We start from the raw sequence: 27,453 nt of genomic DNA, 5'->3' as shown, positions 1-27,453 counted from the left end.
AGTCAGACACAATGATCACACGCGTATCTTTTAACTTATATATATATATATATATATATATATATATATATATATATATATATATATATATATATATATATACATCATCATTAGACAATAATTCTCCCTGTTCTAAACAGATAATAATTGGAAAATATAACTGTTGTTCCGAAAAAGGTTATGAAACAAAATAGTCTGAATCTGGCAGTGCTACCGAGGAAGGTAGCGCAGTGGTTGGCACACTATGGTTGCATTCGGAAAGATGAAGGTTCAAATTCTCATCCGGACAGAATTTTTCCTTGGTTTCCCTAAATCTCTTAAGACAAATACTGGGGTGGTTCTTCCGATAAGAACACAGCAGATTTCCTCCCCCGTCCTTTCCTAATTCGAGCATGTACTCCATCTCTAATGACCTCGTTGTCGGCAGGACTCTGAATTCTAGTAGTCCTTTTATTTCTTTCTGGCAGTGGTGGAAATCCGTAATCAAATTTTCTACATTAGAATGGCCGCGGTCACAAATCCAAGAAAATGAATACTGTACTTCTTGTTACTAATCTAAGGCATTGACATTAGATGCCTGTGGAAATAATGGTTCTTGAAGTCCAAGCGAATAACTTAATCTGTGAATAAATATGAAAGTAAGCTAGTGTGGAAGGGATGTAGGATGAAAGTTAGCTGCTGAACTTCAAATTCTTTATTGTTGTTGTTGTTGTGGTCTTCAGCCGAATGCTGGTTTGATGCAGCTCCTCACGATAGTCTACTCTGTGCAAGCCTGGTCATCTCTGCATAACTTGTGCAGACTACATCAATTTGAAGCCGCTTACTGTTGTCAGGCCTTGGTCTGCCTTCACAGGTTTTACACTCCCCAGTTACATAATTTTGACCACCTGTCAGCCGGCCGCGCTGACCGAGCTATTCTAGGTGCTTCAGTCCGGAAAAGCGCGACTGCTACGGTCGCAGGTTCGAATCCTGCCTCGGGCATGGATGTGTGTGATGTTCTTAGGTTACTTAGGTATAAATACACTACTGTCCATTAAAATTTCTACACCAAGAAGAAACGCAGATGATAAACGGGTATTCATTAGACAAATATATTATACTAGAACTGACTTGTGATTACATTTTCACGCAATTTGGGTGCATAGATCCTGAGAAAATAGTATCCAGAACAACCACCTCTGGCAGTAATAACGGCCTTGATGCGCCTCGGCATTGAGACAAACAGAGCTTGGATGGCGTGTACAGGTACAGCTGCCCATGCAGCTTCAACACGATACCACAGTTCATCAAGAATACTGACTGGCGTATTGGGACGAGCCAGTTGCTCGGCCACCATTGACCAGACGTTTTCAATTGGTGAGAGATCTGGAGAATGTACTGGCCAGGGCAGCAGTCGAACATTTTCTGTATCCAGAAAGGCCGTACAGGACCTGCAACATTCGGTCGTGCATTATCCTGCTGAAATGTACGGTTTCGCAGGGATCGAATGAAAGGTAGAGCCACGGGTCGTAACACATCTGAAATGTAACGTCCACTGTTCAAAGTACCGTCAATGCGAACAAGAGGCGACCGAGGCGTGTAACCAATGGCACCCCATACCATCGGCGGGTAATACGCCAGTATGGCGATGACGAATACACGCTTCCAATGTGCGTTCACTGCGATGTCGCCAAACACGGATGCGACCATCATGATGCTGTAAACAGAACCTGGATTCATCCGAAAAAATGACAGTTTGCCATTCGTGCACCCTGGTTCGTCCTTGAGTACGCCATCGCAGGCGCTCCGTCTGTGATGCTGCGTCAAGGGTAACTGCAGCCATGGTCTCCGAGCTGATAGTCCATGCTGCTGCAAACGTCGTCAGACTGTTCCTGCAGATGGTTGTTGTCTTGTAAACGTCCCTATGTGTTGACTCAGGAATCGAGACGTGGCTGCACGATCCGTTACAGCCATGCGGATAAGATGCCTGTCTTCTCGACGGCTAGTGATAGGAGGCCGTTGGGATCCAGCACGGAGTTCCGTATTACCCTCCTGAACCCACCGATTCCATATTCTGCTAACAGTCACTGAATCTCGACCAAGGCGAGTAGCAGTGTCGCTATACGATAAACCGCAATCGCGATAGGCAACAATCCGACCTTTATCAAAGTCGGAAATTTATTTTTTATTTATGATGGTACGCATTTCTCCTCCTTACACGAGTCATCAGAACAACGTTTCACCAGGCAACGCCGGTTGACTGCTGTTTGTGTATGAGAAATCGGTTGGAAACTTTCCTCATGCCAGCACGTTGTAGGTGTCGCCACTGGCGCCAACCTTGTGTGAATGCTCTGAAAAGCTAATCATTTGCATATCACAGCATCTTCTTCCTGTTGGTTAAATTTCGCGTCTGTAGCACGTCATCCTCGTAGTGTAGTAATTTTAATGGTTAGTAGTGTAGTTATAAGTTCTAGGGGACTGATGACCTGAGATGTTAAGTCCCATACTGCTCAGAGCCATTTGACCAACTGTCAAAAAGCTGAACAACTTCTTTTTGCGGTGTGGCCCTCTGCGAGCAGTTTAGGAGAGGCAATGAGGTGCTGCAAAATACCGACAGGGATATGGAGTCATGTCGACTCCAGTACCGTGGCCAGCTGCCCTAGGTTTATTGGTTGAGGATCCATGGGGCGATCAGTCCGATCTAGGTGGTTACACAGATTTCCGATTGAGTTTAACAGCGGACAGTCTTGTGGCTAGTAGAGTGCGGTAAACCTATCCTGGCGCACTTCGAACGACGCCCGTACACTGCAAGTTGTTCAAATGGTTCAAATGGCTCTAAGCACTTAGGTCATCAGTCCCCTAGACTTAGAACTACTTAAACCTAACTAACTTAAGTACATCACACACAACCATGCCCGAGGCAGGATTCGAATCTGCGACCGTAGCAGCAGCACGGTTCCGTACTGAAGCGCCTAGAAACGCTCGTCCACACCGGCCAGCACTGCAAGTTGTGTGACACGTTGCGTTGTACTGCTGGTAATGCCATTGCGACGAGGACAAATAAGCTGTTTTTAGGGGTGTTCATGGAACCCAAGGACTGACGCATACTTGTATTGATCCATTGTACCTTCTAGAATGGCGAGATCACCCGCGGAATGTCATAAGACCTCAGACCATAACATTTCCTTCTCCGGTATGTATTCTTCCGACGGTTATTGCAGGCTGTTTGATTTCTGTCATACGGGGCCTGAATCGTGGTTCATTTGAAAAGGACACCTGTCGGCATGTCAGTGAGGGTCCAGTTGTGGTACTGGCGAACAAATTCTAGTCTTCGTCCCCGATGAACGGCAGTTATGAACCAGCCGCCTGCTGCGGAGACCCACAAGCAGCAACGTTTGCTGAATGATCGTTGAGGAGACACTATTAGTAGCCCCTTGGTTCATATGGACGGTCAGTTGCTCAACGGTTGCGCGTCTGTTCGCCCATACACATCCCCGCAGCCGTTGTTCACCCCTGTCATTTGGTGCACCACATTTGACTTGGAGCCTGTTCTGGATAGCGCCATTTTGCTATGCACGGAATACTTTCACTATGGCTGCATGCGAGTCGTTTACAAATTTAGTCGTTTCGGAAATGCACTGACCCTTGGCCCGAAAGCCAATGATCATGCACTTTTGAACGGCAGATAAACTGCTTGGTTTCCGCATTACGTCAACAACTACATTGTTTTCCGCATTTCTCAGACGCGTTTTATATATCCTTCGGTGTTAGTGCGCCATCTGCCGTCTGTGAGTTGTCATTGCCCACTGACATCGACCACAAGCAGTGGTCACATTTATGTGACAGGACTATATACATCCATCGTTTCCCTCCATTACCAAATTTCTCTAAATCTAGGAATGTAATAAACGTAAGTTGCCCTTTCTTCAGTCTGTCTTCTAAGTTGATAGCGTCAGAATTGGCTCGCATTTTTCTATAAACAGCGATGAAAAAAAAATCTGTTTGAAGGCCACAATAACCCCTTGCTACATGTCGATACTTATATACCTGCATCGGAGTCGCACTGGGTTACACATAACGCTGCAGCAACGTCCTCAAGCTTGAAACTTTTCGAGCGGCTCTTATACATTTCTCCAGAACTCCAACTGATTTTCCCGGAGGTCGAAATCCACCAGTCTTTCCATACTTCTGTAAATAATTCCTGTCACCATTCTGCAATTATGACTGATTGACCTGATGATTCAGTAATTTACGAATGTGGCAGCGCCTGCCTTTATTGGGATTAATACATTCTCTTTTAACTCCAAGAGGATTTTGCTTGTTTCACATATCCCGCACATGAAGTGATACAGTTCTGTGATGATTGTTTCTCTCGAGGATATTAATAATTCTGATGGAATGTAGTCTACTCCAGGTGCCTTGTTTTCACGTTGATCTTTCAGTGTACTGTCAAATTCTTCTCGCTGAACCATACCCCCTATACTATCTTCATTTACTTCCTATTTCCTTTCCATGATATTGTCTTTAATCGCTTTTTCTTTGTAGAGCACTTCTTATGTATTCCTTACACCTTTCTGTGTTCCGTTCTTCGATTAGTACCGTTCTGCCAACTGACCATCGTAAAATTCTTATAGCTCCTTCTCATTTCTCGATAGATTTATGTAACTTTCCTATAGACAGCATAGTCATGCATACTTCAATAGCATTTAGCCATCCCTGCTTTGCCATTTTACACTTTCCGCCAGTCATATTATTTCCTCTGTGCTGCTTCACTTCCTGCATATTCGAAAGCTTTTCGTCACGTCAATCTAATTTAGTATCTACTGCCATACCCCAAGATTTCCACTGGACTGTCTTCTTGCGTACTCGATCCCCTGCTTCCATCACTGTTTCATCGCTCAAAGCTTCCCATTCGTCTTCTATCGCATTCCTTTCCCCTGTTTCAGTCAATCGTTGCCTAATAATCCCTTTGAAACTATCAACATAATCTGTTTGTTTCGATTTTCCAGGTCCCTTCCCCTTTATTTTACACGTTTCTGCAATTTCTACAGTTTCAATTTGCAATTCGTAATCAATTTTTTATGGTCAGAGTCCACATCTGGTCCTGGAAATAGTTTGTCGCTCAAAATTTGAATAAGAAATGTTTGTCTTGCCAGAATATTAGGAGGTCAGAGAAATGATTCTTAAGAAACAAGTTCGATACTTTACTCCGTTTCCGAGATAATTAGCATTGGAGTTGCCGCTTTGCTCGCAAACTGTACGTGGCAGGCCATTTGTTCTCATAGCATTGTTGTTCTCATAGCATAAACGATAGAGTACGAGACTGTGTAGCCTCTGGCCCGAGTTCGATCCTTAATACAGTCTCATGTCCCATATTTGTGTCGCTCCTTTGTTAGGTTTTAGGAAACCAAACGAAGTACACGCCTGGCTACACCGCCTCTGCGTGGAAGGTCCTGGTTGTTTAACTAGAATACTATTTAACTCTGAAACGGTACAACGTATCGACTTTTTTCTTAACAGTTATTTCTCAACACAGCCTACCCTGCAACACTTTTGAAAGCTTCTCAGATTGTTTCTGACCGCCCTGTATATTCTATCTGAAACCTCCAAGTCTCTTCCACTTACACAACCTTCCTTTATGAGTCTTAACCCAAGTGCTAGGCTTGATTAAAAGGCGTTTTGGAAAAAATCTCCCAGGAGGTCTCCCCTTTCATACTTTTCCCACAGTCCATGTTCTCATTCTGTTTTTTTTTTTCTTCTCTTCCTTTTCCTATTATTGAATTCCAGCTCCAAACAATTAAATTTTCGCTCCCTTAACTGTCTGAATAATTTATTTTATTTCACCTATATTATGTTAGTCTCTTCATCATCGGAGCTATTAGGCATACATGATAAATCATTATTAACTTCTTCAGTATCCCACCAATATGTGTACAAATAAGATTCTCATTGTTTAGTTTCTTCGAAACCGATGAAGCAAGTAACTAAAAACTGCAGTCCACTTGAAACATCCCTCAAAGAGAAGCGATCGCTACACCAAGTGATACCATTTTGCCCTGGCCACATTATCCACTGGCAGCCCATCGATCTACGTCTGTCGGTGCAGCTTAACGAATTGAGCTCTTAACGAACCGCGTCGCCTTTAATTGAGAAGCTCCGCTCTCCTTGACAAATGTTTGCTCTCGCAACGTCAACCAAGGACGCATTCCGCCTTTATAATTAGCGGTTATTGTTGTTATTGGGAAAGAAGATCCTACGATGAACACGATATTATAATTTATGAGTCTTATCGCGTTTCTGTATCAACTCACCAATTACGCTGTAAGCTGAAATTGCTGTTATACTATGAAGATGGTATTACTACTCACGTGCATCAGAAGCATTTTCTCATTTCTTTAAGAATAATCCGTGGCAATGGGTATGCAGCGCACAAAGGTATGACAATAAATACAGTGACAACTGTATCAGTGCTTCAAATAAAATCGACAATCATTTATAGTGACTACTTGCAGAAAATATTGTAACGACTTAAAAATGTTACTACAGGCGCCAATAAAGTGATCGTTGATGGTAAGCTACAATAATCTTAGGTTATAATCCAAGAATAAGGGATGTGGCGAAGATAGTGCCGTTTATTAAGCTGAAAGGTTAAATAATCTATTCGTTAAAAGGAATGAATAAAAATGCTACTGAGACATATAGAAACTTCAGTGATAATTTCTTGTCTGTTGTGGGTAAACCGAAATAACACCAAAACTTCTTGTATACCAACAGTCATGTTGATATTACGCATAACGTATCTTTCAGGAAATGGCAAGACATGGAGCAATACTAGAGTAACTGAAACTTCAATGATATTTTCTTATCTGTTGTGGGTAATCTGAACCAATACCAAAACTTCTTGTATATCAGCACAAAAGTTGATACTACGCAGGACATATCTTTCAGAAAATGGCAGGACATGGAGCAATACTAGTGTAATAACAAGAGTACTGAGACATTTGTCAATCTTGTGGCATGTAAATATTGAAATGAATGGTATCAAAAGCGGGATAGAGAAAATGTGTGCTGTGAAGTTACATTCATGAGCAACTGAATTAGAGACTTCTACCTATTAGCATATATCTTTTCCTTTTGCTTTGAGATTGGATTCCACCAGCCACCGAAAACCATCCTAAACGATAAGCCTTCAGCTTCAAACCACAGTTCTTGATTATTGGTTTTCGACGTATTCGTACGTAGACTACGGCGTGCACTGATTCAGCTGCCACTCTACTGCAGTGCAGTGGTGGCCTACCTGCACCCATGATAATGCCTGTACCCTGTGTCGTGTGTTGACAAAGGTACACGTGTTGACGGTAAATTCTGTGGTTCAAACTGAGGAGGTATCTTATGACTGCTCACTGACTGTTACTATCTGACATCGAACTGCCAAATGCTTTACTGCACTGCGGCCCAGCAGTCCACCTTTACATTCTCCGTACGCTATCACTGTTATATGTCAATGGCAGCTGACGCTAGAGCCGCCGGATTTACCTGAACAGAGGTACTCGCTATACCCCCTTGACTTCGCCACACATGGAAGACCAAAAGACCAAATGTGTTTCTTGAACTTGCCATATCCAAGTGACATAACACACTGAACTATGCCATTCGTCATGACGACAGGAGCGTTCTCCACTCTCTCTCTGCCTATCTATTTTATCTCTCTCTATCCCCAGTAAGGAAGAAGGAAGACTAGGGTTTAGCGACTTGTGCGCGACATAATTACAGATAAAACAGAACCTTCGGTTCATCCCGACTGCTCCGCAAATTGCAGCTCCAGTGCATCGATTGCGTCGCAAAAATGTCCCCTTTCTTTGGACAGATGAGTGCCAAGTAGCTTTTCAAAAACGTAAAGATTCATTGCTAACTGATCGTTGCTTAGTTCACTTTGATCCTGACAAACCAGTTGTATTGCAAATTGACGCTTCCTCTTACGGATTCGGGTGCAGTGCCTTCGCACAGAATTGGTGATAAAGACAGACCTATTGCTTTCGCATCAAAAATGTTGTCCAAAGCTCACTGTAACTATTCACAAATTGAAAAAGAGGCTTTCGCTATTGTGTATGATGTCACCTAATTTCACCACTATTTATATGGCAGAAAGTCTACTTAGTAGCACATCATTTTACATTTCAGGATTTGTTATCAAATGTACAATTCAGCTTTACATGTCGTTTAACAACTGAAAATGCTATATTCTCTTTTCTCTATGAGGTACTGGATGAGTTAAACAAAGGTTTCTATCACTAGGCATGTTTTTTGATTTACACTACTGGCCATTAAAATTGCTAAACCACGAAGATGACGTGCTACAGACGTGAAATTTAACCGACAGGAAGAAGATGCTGTGATATGCAAATGATTAGCTTTTCAAAGCATTCACACAAGGTTTGCGCCGGTGCCGACGCCTACAACGTGCTGATATGAGGAAAGTTTCCAACCGATTTCTCATACACAAATAGCAGTTGGCCGGCGTTGCCTAGTGAAACGTTGCTGTGATGCAAGGAGGAGAAATGCGTACCATCGCGTTTCCGACTTTGATAAAGGTCGGATTGTTGCCTATCGCGATTGCGGTTTATCGTATCGCGACATTGCTGCTCGCGTTGGTCGAGATCCAATGACTGTTAGCAGAATATGGAATCGGTGGGTTCAGGAAGGTAATACGGAACGCCGTGCTGAATCCCAACTGCCTCCTATCACTAGCAGTCGAGATGACAGGCATCTTATCCGCATGGCTGTAAAGGATCGTGCAGCCACGTCTCGATCTCTGAGTCAACAGATGGGGACGTTTACAAGACAACAACCATCTGCACCAACAGTTCTACGACGTTCGCAGCAGCAGGGACTATTAGCTCGGACTATGGCTGCCGTTACCCTTGACGCTGCATCATAGACAGGAGCGCCTGCGATGGTGTACTCAACGACGAACCTGGGTGCACGAATGGCAAAACGTCATTTTTTCGGATGAATCCAGGTTCTGTTTACAGCATCATGATGGTCGCATCCGTGTTTGGCGCATCGCGGTGAACGCACATTGTAAGCGTCTATTCGTCATCGCTATACTGGTGTATCACCCGGGGTAATGGTATGGGGTGCCATTGGTTACACGTCTCGGTCACCTCTTGTTCGCATTGACGGCACTTTGAACAGTGGACGTTACATTTCAGATGTGTTTCGACCCGTGGCCCTACCCTTCATTCGATCTCTGCGAAAACCTACATTTCAGCAGGATAATGAACGACCGCATATTGCAGGTCCTGTACGGCCTTTCTGGATACAGAAAATATTCGACTGCTGCCCTGGTCAGTACATTCTGCAGATCTCTCATCAATTGAAAACGTCTGGTCAATGGTGGCATAGCAACTGGCTTGTCACAATACGCCAGTCACTACTCTTGAAGAACTGTGGTATCGTGGTGAAGCTCTGTTTAACTCAATGCCCAGGCGTATCAAGTCAGTTATTAAGGGCAGAAGTGGTTCTTCTGGGTACTGATTTCTCAGGTTCTATGCACCCAAAATGCGTGAAAATGTAATCACATGTCAATTCTAGTATAATATATTTGTCCAATGAATACCCTTTTAACATCTGCATTTCTTCTTGGTGTAGAAATTTTAATGGCCAGTAGTGTAACTAAGGCCTTTGATTTTGTTGATCACAAAATATTGCTCCAGAAGTTGGATCATTACGGAATACGTGGGCTAACTCAGAGTTGGTTCATCTCTTACTTTAGCAACAGACAGCAAAAGGTCATTATTCACGATGTTGGGAATGTCTGTGACCTGGGGTCTCAGTGGCGTACAGTCTAGGGAGGCGGGGGACGGGGGGGGGGGGGGGGGGGGGGTGCCTAAAGGATCAGTGTTGTTGGGGCCACTCCTGTTCCTTATTTCTATAAATGAAGTGCCCTCTAGTATTACTGGTAACTCTAAAATATTTCTGTTTGCTGATGACAGTAGCTTGGTAGTAAAGGATATTGTGTGCAACAGTGGCTTAGTTTCAAAGACCTAATCCGCCCCCAAAATTCTCTGCCTGGTCATATATAAATTGATAGAATGTCTAGAAACAAATTTCAACAATCTTTTTCATCTGTCTATTTATCCTGATGATGATGACGATTATAATTATGATTATGATCATATCAATTTTCATAAATCAGTTGACTGATTAATGTGTCAATTCCTGATTTAAAATGAAAGCTGATGAAATATGTGTTTCAGAAAACTGAACGAAATTTTAATAGATAATTAATAAGATGGTGTTCAACAATTCAAAACATTGAAATAATTTGGACGACAAACTTTTTTATATTTCCTTTCATTCTTTGGTATAAATTTCTAAGCAACTTGAATGACTATTTTTATTTCGGTTTCATTTCTTTGTGCTCTAATGACACAAAAATTGGCTTCACAGTTACCATCAAATAGATTCAGAAGAACAACCATTCATTTTAATTTCTGATTAATGTTTGGGACACAAAATGAGGTTATATTCTATTTCTTTTTCATTTTAGTATTCTCCACATTCATTTTTAACTTCAGTACATCCTCTTTTAATTTGATGATGTCATTCTGTAGGGTATTTATTGTTTCTGTTTGTTATATACACTAAACTTTAGGGTGCATTTCTTTATCTGTTAATTCTACAGTTTGTTGCAGTTCTTATACATCATATTTCAAACTGAAGGTAAAACATTACTAGGTACCTGCCTTTTTAAATTTTTCTGCTTCTGTTTTAAATAATAAAATAAAGTGTGTATTCCAGATTCGTTGATAAATATGGTATTCTGTAATATATGTTGCAGCCATCTGGTAGAGGAGTTTAAATTCTCTAAAAAATTTTTGGCATACACATCATTATTTTTTCTAATTGTAAGATTTTTACTTTAAGATTGTGAAATTTCAGCTACATCATTTGCTTGAAAAAAGGGTTGCTTTTTCATAAACTAAAAAAAAACTATATATTTTTAGAAACACATCTGTTGTCAATGACAATATCTAATTTTTTAGAATAAATAGAATTTTTAAATATTACTGATTTTTAATATCATTTAATTTTTCAACTGTCTTACAGTATTTTTAAAGTATATGTTAGAGAAACTTGTAAATTGATTACTATATGGATATTTTGTTGTCTTATAAATTTTTTCTATTAAATGGAAGTGATTATGTGATTGTTATAGCAAATTTCAGATCATGTCAAAACTAAAAATTATTAAATATGCAAATAGAGAATTCAATTGATAAAATTAATTTACAAAAATATACAAAAATGGTTATAGAACAACATGTAGACAGTCTTATGGTATTCTAAAAAAGTATCACAGTAATGGACCTGTATGTATGTGTAAAATATATTTCTAAATGTTATGGGACATTTAAACATTTTTCCAGAATTGAACATACAAGGATTTTATTATCAACCCCAAATTTGAACAAGCTGAACATGGTAAAAATAAAGAATGTATTAATTGTCAACAAATTAAATATTTTAGTTCTTTTTACTGAAATCCATCATCTAAAGACAAACATACAAACAAATATAAGAACTGTATTCAAAAATATGCCAAAAAAAGATATATAGAATTACCAGAATTCAGTTAAAATTCAGCTTAGGTAACAAAGAAATGAAATAATTATCAAGAAGTTAAAAATTTTGATTGTTTTGACTCAAATCCATCATCAAAAGATATACATACAAGTAAATGTAAAAACTGAGTTCTAGATCATATCACAAATAAGAAATTGGTGATAAGAAGCAGTTTGATGACAGTTAAAAATAATTTAAAACATCATTTATACAATTAAAATCAAATATATTTTCATCTCATATCCAATACATTTTTATTAATTCTTCATAAATTCTTAATCACAAGTTTTATTTTTCTGGTAACATTTATTCTCTTATAAAGAATAAAGAAGTCAGGTGATAATCAAATCAGCTTGAACCGATTTCAAATTAATTTAAAACTGTAACTTTAAACTATCTTTATCTTGAACTCATATAATGATTAATTATTTCATCATTCATTTTGTTTGGTAATTATTGACAGTTTTGCTTGATGTAATACATTTTGATTCCTAATTTTCAACACCACTATTTTTATATATACATATATATTACAGTTTCTGTTGCAGTTCTGTAACTTTTTTAAAATCAAGGATATATATATATATATATATATATATATATATATATATATATATATACTCTATATATATATATATACTCTCAGCTTGCATATCACTGGACAGTGTGTCTAAGGTGTTGTCTCCAAACACGTCTCTGACGCCGCGTGGGATTAGCTGAGCAGTCTCAGGCGCTGCAGTCATGGACTGTGCGGCTGGTCCCGACGGAGGTTCGAATCTTCCCTTGGGCATTGGTATATGTGTTTGTCCTTAGGATAGTTTAGGTTAAGTAGTGTGTAAGCTTAGGGACTGATGACCCCAGCAGTTAAGTCCCATAAGATTACACACACATTTGAACATTTTTGAACGTCTCTGACGATTGTCTGGTTGAAGGCACATGCGACACTCATGGGTGAAGAGAAGGTGATGCCAATCCTGAGCAGTCCAGTCGGTATGGTGTTGGGCCCATCTGCACTGTGCTGCATTGTGTCATGATTACTAAGATGGACCTCGCCATGGACGTTGGGAGTGAAGTTGCGCATCATGCAGCCTATTGCGCACAGACTGAGTCGTAACACGACTTCCTGTGGCTGCACGAAAAGCATTATTCAACATAGGGGGGTTGTTGTCGGCGTTTCTCTTAGACATAATCCGTAGGTAGCGGTCATCCACTGCAATGGTAGCCCGTGGGCGGCCTGAGCGAGGCATGTTATCGACAATTCCTCTCTCTCTGTATCTCCTCCATGTCTGAACAACATCGCTTTGGTTCGCTCCGAGAAACCTGGATACTTCCCTCGTTGAGAGCCCTTCATGACACAAAGTAACAATACGGATGCGATCGAACCGCGGTACTGACCGTCTAGGCGTGGTTGACAGACATCCCGAGGCTTGTACCTCCTTCCTGGTGGAATGACTGAAACTGATCGGCTGTTGGACCCCATCCGTCTAATAGGCGCTGATCATGCGTGGTTGTTTATATCTTTGGGCAGGTTTAGTGACATATATGAAAAGTCAAAGGGACTGTGTCTGTGATACAATATCCACAGTCACCGTTTATCTTCAGGAGTTCTGGGAACTGGGGTGATGCAAAACATTTTTTGATATGTGTATAAAATATTAAAATATTTCACATTTCCCTTCTGGGGAGCTAAATACTCCCGAAATTCCTTCAATTGTTTAATCAGAGATCTATTATTAAGATTGTCAGGCGATTTTCGTCAAATGCTGCCTGTCATTCCAAAATTAATGACAGCAGATTAAATAAATGCCTCCTTAAAAAAGTCTTTTATATGACAGCATGTAAAAATAATGAACTTAACAAATATGAGAAGCAAATCTCAGTAGACCACAAAGTGATAGAATTTTTCAAACATTTTTACTATTAGGAGAAGGTACCTATCGAAAACACGAAAATTCTGGCCAAATCATACTGAGAAATAAATTGTGTAATGTCGCTGAAACAACTGAGCAGCTCATCAGCAAAATATACCCGGACATTGTCCAAAATTATACCAATCCAGGAACGACAAAAAACGAAATTACCAATGACATCAGCAAGACCGTCCAAGAGATGACTCTAGGGGCAGTGAAAATTTACATGTTGATCGATACCATGACTGATGTAAACGCAACTGCATATTTTCTTACTGAATTGCCGGCCGGTGTGGCCATGCGGTTCTAGGCGCTTCAGTCTGCAACCGCACGGCCGCTACTGTAGCAGGTTGGAATCCTGCCTCGGGCATGGATGTGTGTGATGTCCTTAGATTAGTTAGGTTTAAGTAGTTCTAAGTTCTAGGGGACTGATGACCTCAGATGTTAAGTCCCATATTGCTTAGAGCCATTTGAACCAACTTACTGAATTCTTAATTCGTTGACAGTGACGACAATGGACTGTGTAAAGTTGGGACTCCGTACAGGCGCTGATGACCACTCAGTTGAGATCCCTACACACCGATCATCATCAACAGCGTTAAGTCAGTCACCGCCTAACGCACTTTAACTTGTAAGTTTGATCAGTTATGCAAACATTAGTGCCTTGTAATTTTACAGAACAAATCTTTAACTATTTTGATATATAATACCAGAAACCGTCGCGGCCGATTTGTTGTTATGAAACGAAAGATCTAATAGTTAAATTTTCTGGTACAGTTTTTGCAGCTTCCTCCAACATATACCCATTACCAGGTGGTGTCTTCGTATCGCGTTACTGCAGTGTTGGGAAGAGTCTGCGACACATTTGACTGCCAAGAGAGTACATTTCCGACGAGAGAGAGAATTGATCCTTGAAATTCTAAGCAAAATAAGCATAGGTTACATGGAAAGTATTATGATAAACAGGATGTAGAAGGAACTATTGGAATGTAAGTTCAAGAGCGAGTGTGATGGTTTGATTATCAGGTGGTAAGACTGAGTCACAGCCGTACCTACACTTTATCGTGTTCTGATGGAGCAAATATCTGCAATATCGCTGTAGCTTCGGGTTCTTCGATGTACATGATAAACAGTAGTTGGCTAGTGCTGTATCTTTGTCTTACCACATGTCAATCAAACCATCTCACTCGATCTTGAGCTTACATTCCAATAGTTCCTTCTTCATCCTGTTTATCACAATGCTTTCCCTGTAACCAAAGCTTATTTTGCTTGGAATCTGAAACATCTATTCGCTCTCTCGTCGGAAATGTATCCTCTTGACAGCCAAATGTGTCACAGACTCTTCCCAACACGCAGTAACGTGATAGGAAGATACCTGGTAATGTTTATATGTTGGAAGATACTCCAAGAAGGCGTACCAGAAAATTTAACTCTTAGACCTTTCCTTTCATAACAATAAATCGACCTTGACGGTTATCTAAATACTTAAAGATTGGCTCTATAAAAGAGAGAGCAAATAGATGTTTGACATTCTAAGCAAAATAAGCATGGGTTTCAGGGAAAGTATTGTGATAAACTGGATGAAGCAGGAACTACTGGAAGGCACACATGTTAGTGCTACTGACCTAACTTAAAAGTTACAGCGCGCTTGTCGGTGACTGCCTTATGCTGTTGTTAAAGTGGAGAATACAAGACACATCGATGAAACAGGTCCATGCTGGTTAGTATCCTGTCACGTGATTTACTGTGACTTTCGAGGCGTGTAAGAAATAATTAGGGGTGGAAAATAGGGCAGCTATAGTAGCTGATGCAATGTCCTTCTGGATTAGACATGGACATGCTGGTTACTACCTGTAGGGTGATGATAAAGGGGTAAACAAAAAATAGCATGGTTTGTCAATGCAAAGTCTGGAGACAAATTTGTGTATCCTGCTCCAATTTATCATGGAGCCATGTGCAGAGTGACAGTTATTGAGCTATATGAAATAACATCGTCATAAATCCTGAGCGGTTTCGGTTAGAACGTTCAAACTGTACGGTTGTTCGCGAGGCATGATAAGAATTAGTATGCGCTGTATGGTTTGGTTTAACGACGAAGCCCACTGTCATTTAAATGGGTTTGTCAATAAGCAAAATTCTCTAATTTGGCGGACTGAGAATCCGCATTTCGCTATCGAGAAGTCTCTTCACCCTCAACGGGTGACTGTGTGGTGTGCAAGGTCCAGTCACGGAATAATCGCTGCGTTATGCCTTGATGGCACTGTGACTATCGAACTGTACGTGAAGGTTTTGGAAGGTGATTTCATCTCCATTATCCAAAGTAACGCTGATTGCGACAAGATATGGTTCATGCAAGACATAGCTCGACCCCGTCGAAGCAGGAGAGTGTTTGATGTCCTGGAGAAGCACTTCGGGTGCCGCATTCTAGCTCTGGGGTACCCAGAGGCCACTGGCGTGGGCCTCGATAGGCCGCCATATTCTCCGGATCTGAACATATAAGACTTCTGTTTGTGGGGCTATAGTACAGACAAGATGTAGAGTAATAACCCCAAAACCGTTGCTGAGCTGATAACAGCATTCAGGAGGTCATCAACGGCATCGATGTTCCGACACTTCAGCGGATCACACAGAATTTCGCTATTCGCCTGCGTTGCATCACGCCAATGAAAAGGAAGCATATCGAACATGTCATAACCTAAATCCGAATACCTGTAGTGACGTTTACATGTTGAATAAAGTGTGTGCACGCCAAAGTTTTTAACTAATTTACGTTTATTTTCATATAGTTCAATAATTGTCACCCTGTACGTTGCCATTGCACTATATACGGTAATCCTATACGCTTCTAGTAGAGTGTGACACTTAGCCCCTATTTTGCTCTCGTTCAGGTATGTTGGTTCTGATAACAAAGATTATGAACGGGAGTAGACGCTATGACACCTATTGGACCAAGTGTGTGCCTTACTGGTGATGTGAAATTACACTCCAGAGAAGATCTCGACTATAGTCAGCTGTTTTAACACACTGTATTCTACTAGTTAAATATTAGTGGAGTAAAGACGTAGAGTATTACGAATACTCTACCTCCAACTCTTTAAATGCGTTGCACACAGAGTACACTGACGGAACGAAATCGCAACATCATAAAATCATTAATATAGAGAATGAAATTTCGGAAATTCTGTGTAGGTAACATATTTAAGTGATTACATTGCAAGTTCACAGGTTAATGTACGCGTGAAATAAGCCATTGCAAATGTGAAATACTAGTACACTAATAATCTTTGTAACAAGCATGCAAATGTGCATTCATTGTGTCTTACAAGTACTGGAGTTTGTGAGATGGAGTTCCATGCTTGTTGCACATGCTCGGTCAGCACAGGGACGGTTTACGCTGTTTGTGGATAAGGCTCGAGTTGTCGTCCTATGATGTCCCACATGTGCACGATTTGACATAGATCTGGTGATCAAGCAGGCCAAGGCAACAGGTCGACACACTGTAGAGCATACTGGGTTACAACAGCACTATGTGTACGAGAGTTATCCTCTTGGAAAACAACCGCTGGAATGCTGTTCACGAATGGCAGCCCAACAAATCCAATCACCAGACTGATATACAGTTTTGCAGTAAGGATGCGTAGGATAACCACGAGAGTGCTCCTGCTGTCATACGAAATTGCATCACGAAACATAACTCAAGGTGTATATCCAGTGTGTCTACCACGCAGGCAGGTTGGTTGTAGGTCCTCAACTAGCCTCCTTCTAATGAACTCTCGCCATCACTGTCACCGAGGCAGAACCAACTTTCAGTAGGAAACACAACAGACCTCTACCCTAACCTCCAACGAGCTCTCGCTAGAAACCACTGAAGTTACAAATGATGGTGGTTTGGGTTCAGTGGAGTGCACGCTACAGGGCGACTTTCTCGGAGCTGTGTTCGAAGTAACCTGTTTTTAACAGCTCGTTGTGTCACTGCGGCGCCAACTGCTGCTCAGATTGTTGCGGCAGATGCAGTATGATGCACCAGAGCCATTCGCCGAAGACGATGGTCTTCCCTCTCGGTAGTGTCACGTGGTCGTCCGAACCCTGGGCAACAACCGTACCGGCCAAGTCTTCCTGCAGTATCGCAGAAGGAACATTCAACTGCTCCTAGCCCTGTTACACGAACTCGTTCAAAGTCAGTGAGGCGTTGATAATGGCGTCTTCGTCGCCTTAAAGGCAATCTTGACTAACATCAACTCACCACGTCCTATCTCCTTGGTAACGAAGGGTCACGACCGTAGCAGCGTGTATTTAAAGCAAACCTGATTTTCATCCTCTTACTGGAGCTACTAGCGCCACTCTTATGCGACTGGCATGAAATCTGAATTGACATAATCTTTCAGATGTAGTAACACGCCTACCAACTTTTGTTTACGCCGCACAACTATTTCTTGGTCTTGTGATTTTTTCCCGCCAAAACTTGAAAGCATTAGATGTGAATGTAAGGTGGTCTGAATCAGAATTTAATAAAATAAATAGTGGTACAAAAATGGAATTATAAAATGACGACTCTGAATGTAGGAGTAAGTCTATTCCTAGTGCCGTGTCGTCAGCAGTCCGATGCGATCAGGCTGACTGACAACTGGCGACTGTTTGAAAGAATTCATAACTTACTGCAGAGATGAGTGCAATATTGCATCCATATGCTGTGACTACACTAGGAACAATTTCTTTAACAAATGTAACTGTAATATGTAACGTGTTGAAGTAGTATTGTATTTTTGAAATGATAATTAAATCGACACCCTAGCTGGAAACAGGCGTTTATATACCTCATTGGGGACATGTGCCTCGACTGGGACTCGAACCCGGGATCTCCTGCTTACATGGCAGACGCCACCGAGGGCACAGAGGATAGTGCGCCTGCCTCTTGCACGCTCCCCGTGAGACCCACATTCCCAACATATCAACACCACTACATTCGTAGTGGTGGTTGGAACTTGAACCTATTAGATGGAGTCTTATTCGAGAAGTATACATTTAAAATTCATTTGTAATAGCTAGGGCAATATTTCGTACTGAAGTCAGTGACAACAAGTAACCACATGTTCGTAATTATCTCGCAAACGACTCGTTTGTAGGCACATGCTTATTGGAAAGTTTTTTCTTCTGTTATCGTCTAGTCTACTTTAATCTGTGTCAATTTTCGCTATTAATGTATGTGAGTATTTCAAGCGTGTTTCATGCTGTTGTAGAAAACCTACTAAAATGTACTGAAAAGAAAAAAAGCCATGTATGTAACGAGGTAAAACCATTTTAATTATAATTTGTTTTTCTATAGTTTTTCCAAATCACTACAGGTAATAGCTAGTTAATTAGTTAGTTAGTCTCATCTTCCATGGATAACTTTGCACAATAAATCGAAATGCTGTGGAACAAGTCATTTAAGATTCACGTCGCAAATTAACTTGTAAATATGGCTGCATGCTGACATTTATATATTTTTTTTACTATACAATGTGAGCTAACAGTCGTTACCCACACATTTTAGACATTACAGTAATAGAGATTCTTCTAGAGAATAGAAGGAGTTATCAAGGAGAAGCTCTTTCAGTTTGTTTTCTAATTTTACTTCGCTGTCTGCCTTGAACAGTAGTGGATAATATGCAACAAACTTCAAGACAGGATAAATATATTGTGAAGCAGTAATCACAATGCCCAATTCATTAAACAGACATCTAGAAGATGATCATGGGTGAGCACCGCATATTATTCTTACAGCACATTTTCTGGCAATTAAGGCTTTCTTTCTTAAAGATAAGTTGCTGTAGAACATCATTCCATATGACATTACAGAATGAAAATATGTAAAATACGTCAGCTTACTAGTTCCTCTCGCCAAGATTTGGAATGATTCTATGTGCAAATCTGGTTGAATGACTTGTTTTAGGAAATCCAAAATGTGCTTTCTCCACTTTAAATTCTCACCAATATACCGATACGAATTTTGAAGTCTACACCCTCTTTATTACTTTCTCGCCATGTGTTACACTTACCATTGGTGTAGTACCCCTAGAGGCGAGAACTGAATATCTTGCGTTTTACTAAAATTAATGGTGAGACCATTCGCAGAAAACCAGTCAGTGATAGTTTAAGAACATTGTTTACTATTTCTTCTGTCTTGTATGTATGTTTGTAACAATTATAATACTCATGTCATCAAGAAGAAGAACTAATTCTACTTATTATTTACTCAACGGAAGACCGTTTACATGTATGAGAAACAACACTGGACGGAAGATTGAGCCTTGGGGAACCCCACATGTGATTCCTTCCCAGTCAGAATTACGTGTATTAGCTGAATTACTAAGTAGTACTTCATGCATTCTTTTTGTTAGATGTGACATTATCTGTTGCTTGGCTATATCAACAATCCCATAAAACTTCAATTTGTGTAGGAGAATAACGTGACTCACAGAAAATACGAGCCGTTGCTATTTTTTTATTTAATGCTTGTAAAATTTGGTAAATGGATGAGATTGTAAACTGAAGCAAGCTCTTATCCATATTATTATTATTGTTATTTATTTTAATTAGTATTTTATTATGGAACATCATTAATAAACATTTTATTATTCTGACTCCTGTCTTGGTAACGTAACAAGTCATAAGAGCGAGTAATTTGGCCATTTAATGAAGAGGGTGGGTGTTGTACTTTATTGATATTCACCTACTGTATGTCAGAGTCAAGGCAATTTATTGAAAAGCTGGAAACATATGAGGCGTCGTAGCAGTTAACGCTTTTGAAAAGGTAGACGAGGCGTAGCCGTGGTTGAAACTAGGATTGCCAGATGTATAGCTGGGAATGAAATCAGTGGAGATGGTAAGAGTGAACACCGTTGTGATGTGCTGAACTTGTTGTGTAATGAATAAGTCGTGACAAATCAAAATTTGTCCCAAATGGGAACTCATACCAGAATTCCCTACTTTTCGTTAGCAGTCTCGACGACTCTTTCTTCTTTTTTTCCTAATAGTCTTCGTTGTTGAGAAAAATAAAATTTCTTCACCGACTTGTCAACTAGAATTTGTTCTTCTTTCAAAACTGCGGAGAATATTACCTCCTGCAAGCTTAAACTTAGGCCTATTTTTGTCACTGGAACTGTCCTTTTTCGGGATTCGCATCGGTGCGAAAAGTAGCTCAGAAGAACGACACACGTGCCAATGCACTAATCGAAGCAAGGAAAAAAATAGTCTCCTGAGCTAAAACTAGCAACTAAACAGGGATTTATCAGCCAGTTATGGAGTTTACTTGACGAAGGGTGAGTAAAGTGAAGGATACTCGCGGAGCTATTCAGGCCACGATTAAGATGAGAAAGACGAAATCGTGGAACAGACATCTATAATTTGCCAGTGTTCTGTTCTGGGGAATGCCACGTAACTGATGTAGCGTGGAAGCATAGTACCTAAAAAATAATGGACGATGTCTCCAGTCAACGCGTGCAGTACTAATCATGTCGAAAACTCCAGTCCAATTGGACAAAGAATGACAAATCAAAAGTCGCTGGAGTCGACTTTTCCCCAGACCAACCGCAAGGTGTTGTCTGGTCCCCGTAAATGAAGGTATGCCCCACGGAATATATAGGGTGATAATTATTGAAATATATGAAAAAAAAGTAAATTAGTTACAAAGTTTGGCGTTGACACACTTTATTTAGCATGTAAACGTCACTACAAATATTCGAATGTAGGTTATGACATGTTCGATATGCCTACCATCATTTGCGACGATGTGGCGCAGACGAATAGCGAAATTCTGCATGACCCGCCAAAGTGTCGGAACATCTATGCTGTCTATGACCTCCTGAATTGAGGTGATGTGGTTTTTGGGTTATTGCTGAACACCTCGTCTTTAATATAGCCCCATCAAAACGATTCACAATTGTTCAGATCCGGAGAATAAGGCTACCTATCGATGCCTATGCCAGTGGCCTCTGGGCACCCCAGAGACAGAATGCTGTCCCCAAATTGCGCCTTCAGAACATCAAACACTCTCGTGCTTCGATGGGGTCGAGCTCCATCTTGCATGAACCATAGCTTGTCGAAATCAGCGTCACTTTGGATAATCTTCCAATATCTTCACGTACCATTCGGTAGTCACCGTGCCATCAAGGAATATTACACACATTATTCCGTGACCGGACATTGTACACCACACAGTCACCAGTTGAGGGTGAAAAGACTTCTTCATAGCGAAATGCGGATTCTCAGTCCCCCAAATGCACCAGTTTTGCTTATTGACGACCCCATTCAAATGAAAGTCGCTAAACCAAACCATCTTCATGCTTATACTAATTCCCATCATGCCCAGCGGCCAGCCGTGCAGTTTGAACGTCCTAACGCAAACCGTTCAGAAATTTTGACGATTTTATTTCATACAATTCCATAATTGTCACCCTGTACCATCTAACACCGTTCACAATTCTTGATCAGTGCAAGACGGATACTACGGTATACATAATTTCTCGCGCGGGGGAGCAGTATCAAATACCAGTGACTATGTTGTATCAGGATGACCGCACAGAGCTCAATAGCTCCTGTGAAAAACATTGGCCTAAACTGAAGCCCATTTCGAGTTGCGTAGAATTATGGGACATTTTAGTGTCAGTCACAACATCCCAGTACATACATTGTGACTTCCCGATGAGTACTGAAATTCAACCTGAAAGGAGATGAAAATTACAATTCAGTTTCACTCAAACCAATATATACGATGTTATTATTACTTATTTCAGCCGGCCGCGGTGGCCAAGCGCTTCTAGGGGCTCGGTCCGGAACCGCGTGACTGCTACGGTCGCAGGTTCGAATCCTGCCTTGTGCATGGATGTGTGTGATGTCCTTAGGTTACCAGAATGAGATTTTCACTCTGCAGCGGAGTGTTCGCTGATATGAAACTTCCTGGCAGATTAAAACTGTGTGCCCGACCTCGGGCATGGGTGTGTGTGATATCCTTAGGTTAGTTAGGTTTAAGTAGTTCTAAGTTCTAGGGGACTCATGACCACAGCAGTTGAGTCCCATAGTGCTCAGAGCCATTTGAACCATTTGAACTTATTTCTGTAAAGCACAGAAGATTAATTTGAGGATTAAAAGTAAATAATTCGTACGTCAGACCACCATGTTCTGAAGATTTCATGGACCTGCTTCTTCTGGAGAAAATATGTTGGCCACAAAATTACACGAATATTTCAGTACAGATCAGCACGCAGCTGTCTGTTCCGCCAAGAGCTGGTTCTGAACTTTATGCATGGAAAGTGTCCCCGTATACAGACCTTGGGATTCTAGAGAGTGGCTCCAGCAAAGTAACTTAGATCCAAATAAAATTCGGCAACGTATCGCGTGTCCTATCATTAGTTGTGAGTGGAACACGCCGAAAATATTGCAAATAAGTGCTTTTGCAATCTATCAATTGGATCCATGAACATATTATGCATATACTTACTAGTTTTGTCTTTAGCAGTTTGGAATGGATAGACCAAGTGCGTGATGCACGTAGGAACGGTCAAGTCTACTGACCGAACCGGACGTCATGTGTGGGTATAAAATATCAGAATGCTTATATGCTATTGTTTGCATAAGGTGTAATTGTTGGACGAACTTCCGCAAGTGCTCAGAAACATCGAATTCTAGCGCTTGACCAATTTAAAATGGGACACAACTAAAATTCCCGCCAAAAAGGAGCAGCGAGCAAAGTCTGCTGAATAAGTACATGATGCTTCCTTGATAAAATTTTGAGGTGTTAGCAGAATGGAGCGTAACTTTTTACAAGTACAAAGTCGTACAAGGTAGCATGTGGGAAGCAAGGAATGCGCTACAAATTTCCTCGCGACGGAGTCCTTGCATTGCCGGACGGTGTGGCCGAGCGGTTCTAGGCCCTAAAGTCTGTAACCGCGCAACCGCTACAGTCGCAGGTTCGAATCCTGCCTCGGGCATGGATGTGTGTGATGTCCTTAGGTTAGTTAGGTTTAAGTAGTTCTAAGTTCTAGGGGACTGATGACCTCAGCAGTTAAGTCCCGTAGTTCTCAGAGCCATTTGAACCAGTCCTTGCATTAAAAGTTCTTGGTTTACTTGCCGCGTCAGATTCGAATAAAATTCCGACCTTTCGATGATGATGGAGGCAGTCACCAAAAGCTCAGAATTGTATATGAATTTGACACGGCAATAAATCGAGAACTTTTTACGCAGAAATGCGATGTTTGAATATAACTGCCATTATGCCTTCTGGTACGATATTGACAGCTGCAGAGTATCTCGGAACTTTATTAATAGTTAGCGATAACGCTTCTCGGAGAAAAGAAATATCGCTACTGTGTAACACAACGGGCAGTAAAGAGACGAGAGATGGTTTTGTTTTGATTGAGCACTGCAGGTTTAATGCGCGTCATTAGGTGGCTGCTCTGCTTTGTGTCACAGGAGGCTCAGCCAGCACAGTGCCCCAGGATTACGGCGCCTATAATACCGCGTGCCTCTTTCAGTCACGCTGAAGTCTGAACATGATGTCATATCCCTCACTGCAGCTAGCATAGTTGACAGTTGACGGTCTCAGCTTTGTACCACGTCTGCGCACGTGGTGTGTAAACCACTGAACTTAAAGCAGACTATGATACACAACATCGAAAACAGAGAGAGACGATTCAGCTGATATACTGGATGATTCATAGTGTGATTGACATCCGTCAAGAGCCTACGGAATATCAGAGCAACTGTGTGGCTGCATTGAAGAGTTTTTAGCAAACAGAACACAGCATGTTGTTCTCAATGGAGAGACGTCTACAGACGTTAAAGTAACCTCTGGCGTGCCACAGGGCAGTGTTATGGGACGATTGCTTTTCTCAATATATATAAATGACTTAGTAGATAGTGTCGGAAGTTCCATGCGGCTTTTCGCGGATGATGCTGTAGTATACAGAGAAGTTGTAGCATTAGAAAATTGTAGCAAAACGCAGGAAGTTCTGCAGCGGATAGGTACTTGGTGCAGTGAGTGGCAACTGACCCATAACATAGACAAACGTAATGTGTTGCGAATACATAGAAAGAAGGATCCTTTATTGTATGATTATATGATAGCGGAACAAACACTGGTAGCAGTTACTTCTGTAAAATATCTGGGAGTATGCGTGCGGAACGATTTGAAGTGGAATGATAACATAAAATTAATTGTTGGTAAGGCGGGTACCAGGTTGAGATTCATTGGGAGAGTCCTTAGAAAATGTAATCCATCAACAAAGGAGGTGGCTTACAAAACACTCGTTCGACCTATACTTGAGTATTGCTCATCAGTGTGGGATCCGTACCAGATCGGGTTGACGGAGGAGATAGAGAAGATCCAAAGAAGAGCGTTTCGTCACAGGGTTATTTGGTAACCGTGATAGCGTTACGGAGATGTTTAGCAAACTCAAGTGGTAGACTCTACAAGACAGGCGCTAGGCATCGCGATGTAGCTTGCTGTCCAGGTTTCGAGAGGGTGCGTTTCTGGATGAGGTATCAATTATATTGCTTCCCCCTACTTATACCTCCCGAGGAGATCACGAATGTAAAGTTAGAGAGATTCGAGGGCGCACGGGGGCTTTCCCGCAGTCGTTCTTCCCGTGAACCATACGCGACTGGAACAGGAAAGGGAGGTAATGACAGTGGCACGTAAAGTGCCCTTCGCCACACAATGTTGGGTGGCTTGCGGAGTATAAATGTAGATGTAGATGTAGAGCAGTGTAGCAATCAAAAGTACAGCCATAGATGAGGGTGGTGGCTGAGAGAAATTTTCCGATTCGGTGTCCATTCTGCTTGTATATTGTGTGGGTAGTCACATTTGGCGCAGTCTGCACTACAAAGTTGGAGGTCCATGTCCTTGACAGGTTTTAGGGACGACCTAGACCGATTCTGCTCCTGTATAAAGTTATCCTGTGCTGGGTGCAGAAGTTCCAGTGACTGAGGCCTCCGAGGTGATGGCTTAACGAGGTGATGCGTGTGTACTAGTCTAACGGCAGGGCTACAGTGGCTATGATAACTCTGTTTTGAGTAGTGCTTTGTTTCTGATGACTGCAGGCGATCCTCATAAACAGTAGTCTTTGGCACCAGTAGTAAATGGGTCCATGGTACAAGAAGTTGCGATAGTCAGTGATCAGTGGTTAGTGCAGTCTTCGAAGCTAGGAAGTGGCTCGTATTTGCTTACTCCTAGGGATTGCGTAGGCAGCAATAATGGGCCACTAGAAACTGAACTATAAGTGCCCATAACATTACGAGCTGTGTACTGTGAGACTTGGGCGTATCACAGAGCTCGACAGGTGGAGGGGGCCCTGCATTTGCTGGCGGAGGTGCTGCAATTTCCACAGGTACTTCGTTGGCATCGATGGCGACATAAAATGGTTTACGCCTCGTCAAGTCTATGTGTGAAATACTAACGCCATTATCGACGTTGAAGTGAGTGCTTTATGAGGAAGTCAAACTTTATAAACATCATCAGTGGGCGTGATATAATTAACGTAACAGTTAGACATGAACACATATTTCGTAATTAACTAGATTAATGACAAAAGCGTTCTTGAGGAAGTAAAATTGATAGCCTACTACGTCATGTACGCAAAAATCTCCTAGAGCTCTTAGTAACTGATTAAATGTTGCAATGCATGGACTTTCCTGTCTCACAAGGATAGCCAAAGTAGAGGGCATATTCCCTAATTTAAGACTCCATGGTAGCGGCGCAAAACGGTAAGCACAGATGGGAATGACGATGGCGTCATCTAAACGCCACAAGAGTAAAGAAATGTAAAGCATTGTTGGCTGAGAGACCCCAACGGGTAAGTATAGCCGCCTAATCATGAAAGGTAATCTTCAAATGGTTCAAATGGCTCTGAGCACTATGGGACTCAACTGCTGAGGTCATAAGTCCCCTAGAACTTAGAACTACTTAAACCTAACTAACATAAGGACATCACACACATCCATGCCCGAGGCAGGATTCGAACCTGGGACTGTAGCGGTCACGCGGTTCCGGACTGAAGCGCCTAGAACCGCACGGCCACTCTTCCACTGTGGACAATGGCTCTTTTCTTAAAGACAAGTAAATTGTGTCTAATGCATATTTGCATAGCTGAAAGGTGCCAAATAATTTGGCTTACCTCTTTTCATTTATTCACCTTTAATTATTCAATAGGAGGGGAGCTGAATTAGATTAATGGGGTCCGCAGCTCGTGGTCGTGCGCTAGCGTTCTCGCTTCCCGCTCCCGGGTTCCCGGGTTCGATTCCCGGCGGGGTCAGGGATTTTCTCTGCCTCGTAATGACTGGGTGTTGTGTGATGTCCTTAGGTTAGTTAGGTATAAGTAGTTCTAAGTTCTAGGGGACTGATGACCATAGATGTTAAGTCCCATAGTGCTCAGAGCCATTTGAACCATTATTTAGATTAATGGGAGTCATGATATTACAACGTTTGTGTAACATGATTTCACTTACTCTTCTTAACCTTTCGTAATCTAACGTGGTCCTGGGTGTATCAGGCTGCTTTGTGGGCGAGCCTTGGAAGTGAGAAGTGCTGTGAATATGAGACACGATACTTGAAGTGAGGCTCGGCGAAACCAGCCGCAGGGAGCCGTGCACACGCCAGCCTTCGCAGAAACATAGGGAGGAGAAGTACAGGTTTAACGTCGTTGCCATATCGGTGGATGGAGGGGGGGGGGGGGGAGCGGTGAAGGTCGCTTTGCCGAATGGTGAGCAGGCAGAGAGCCATTGTCTGTTTTATAGCCCAGTCTGCGTGATGGCCGAGATAAAAAGCCTTCATTCTAAAAGACGGAACTCTGTCAGCGTGTGGTAGGCGCTAGGAGCTTGTTAAAAGAAACACATGAGTAGATAACCATCTCCGGCTTCTGCAAAAACATAACGAAACCGCTCTGACCCACTTAACCTAAGT

This window comes from Schistocerca gregaria, chromosome X, assembly GCF_023897955.1.
Source record: "Schistocerca gregaria isolate iqSchGreg1 chromosome X, iqSchGreg1.2, whole genome shotgun sequence".
Classification (NCBI taxonomy): Eukaryota; Metazoa; Arthropoda; class Insecta; order Orthoptera; family Acrididae; genus Schistocerca; species Schistocerca gregaria.
Note: the sequence above shows the minus strand (reverse complement) of the source record.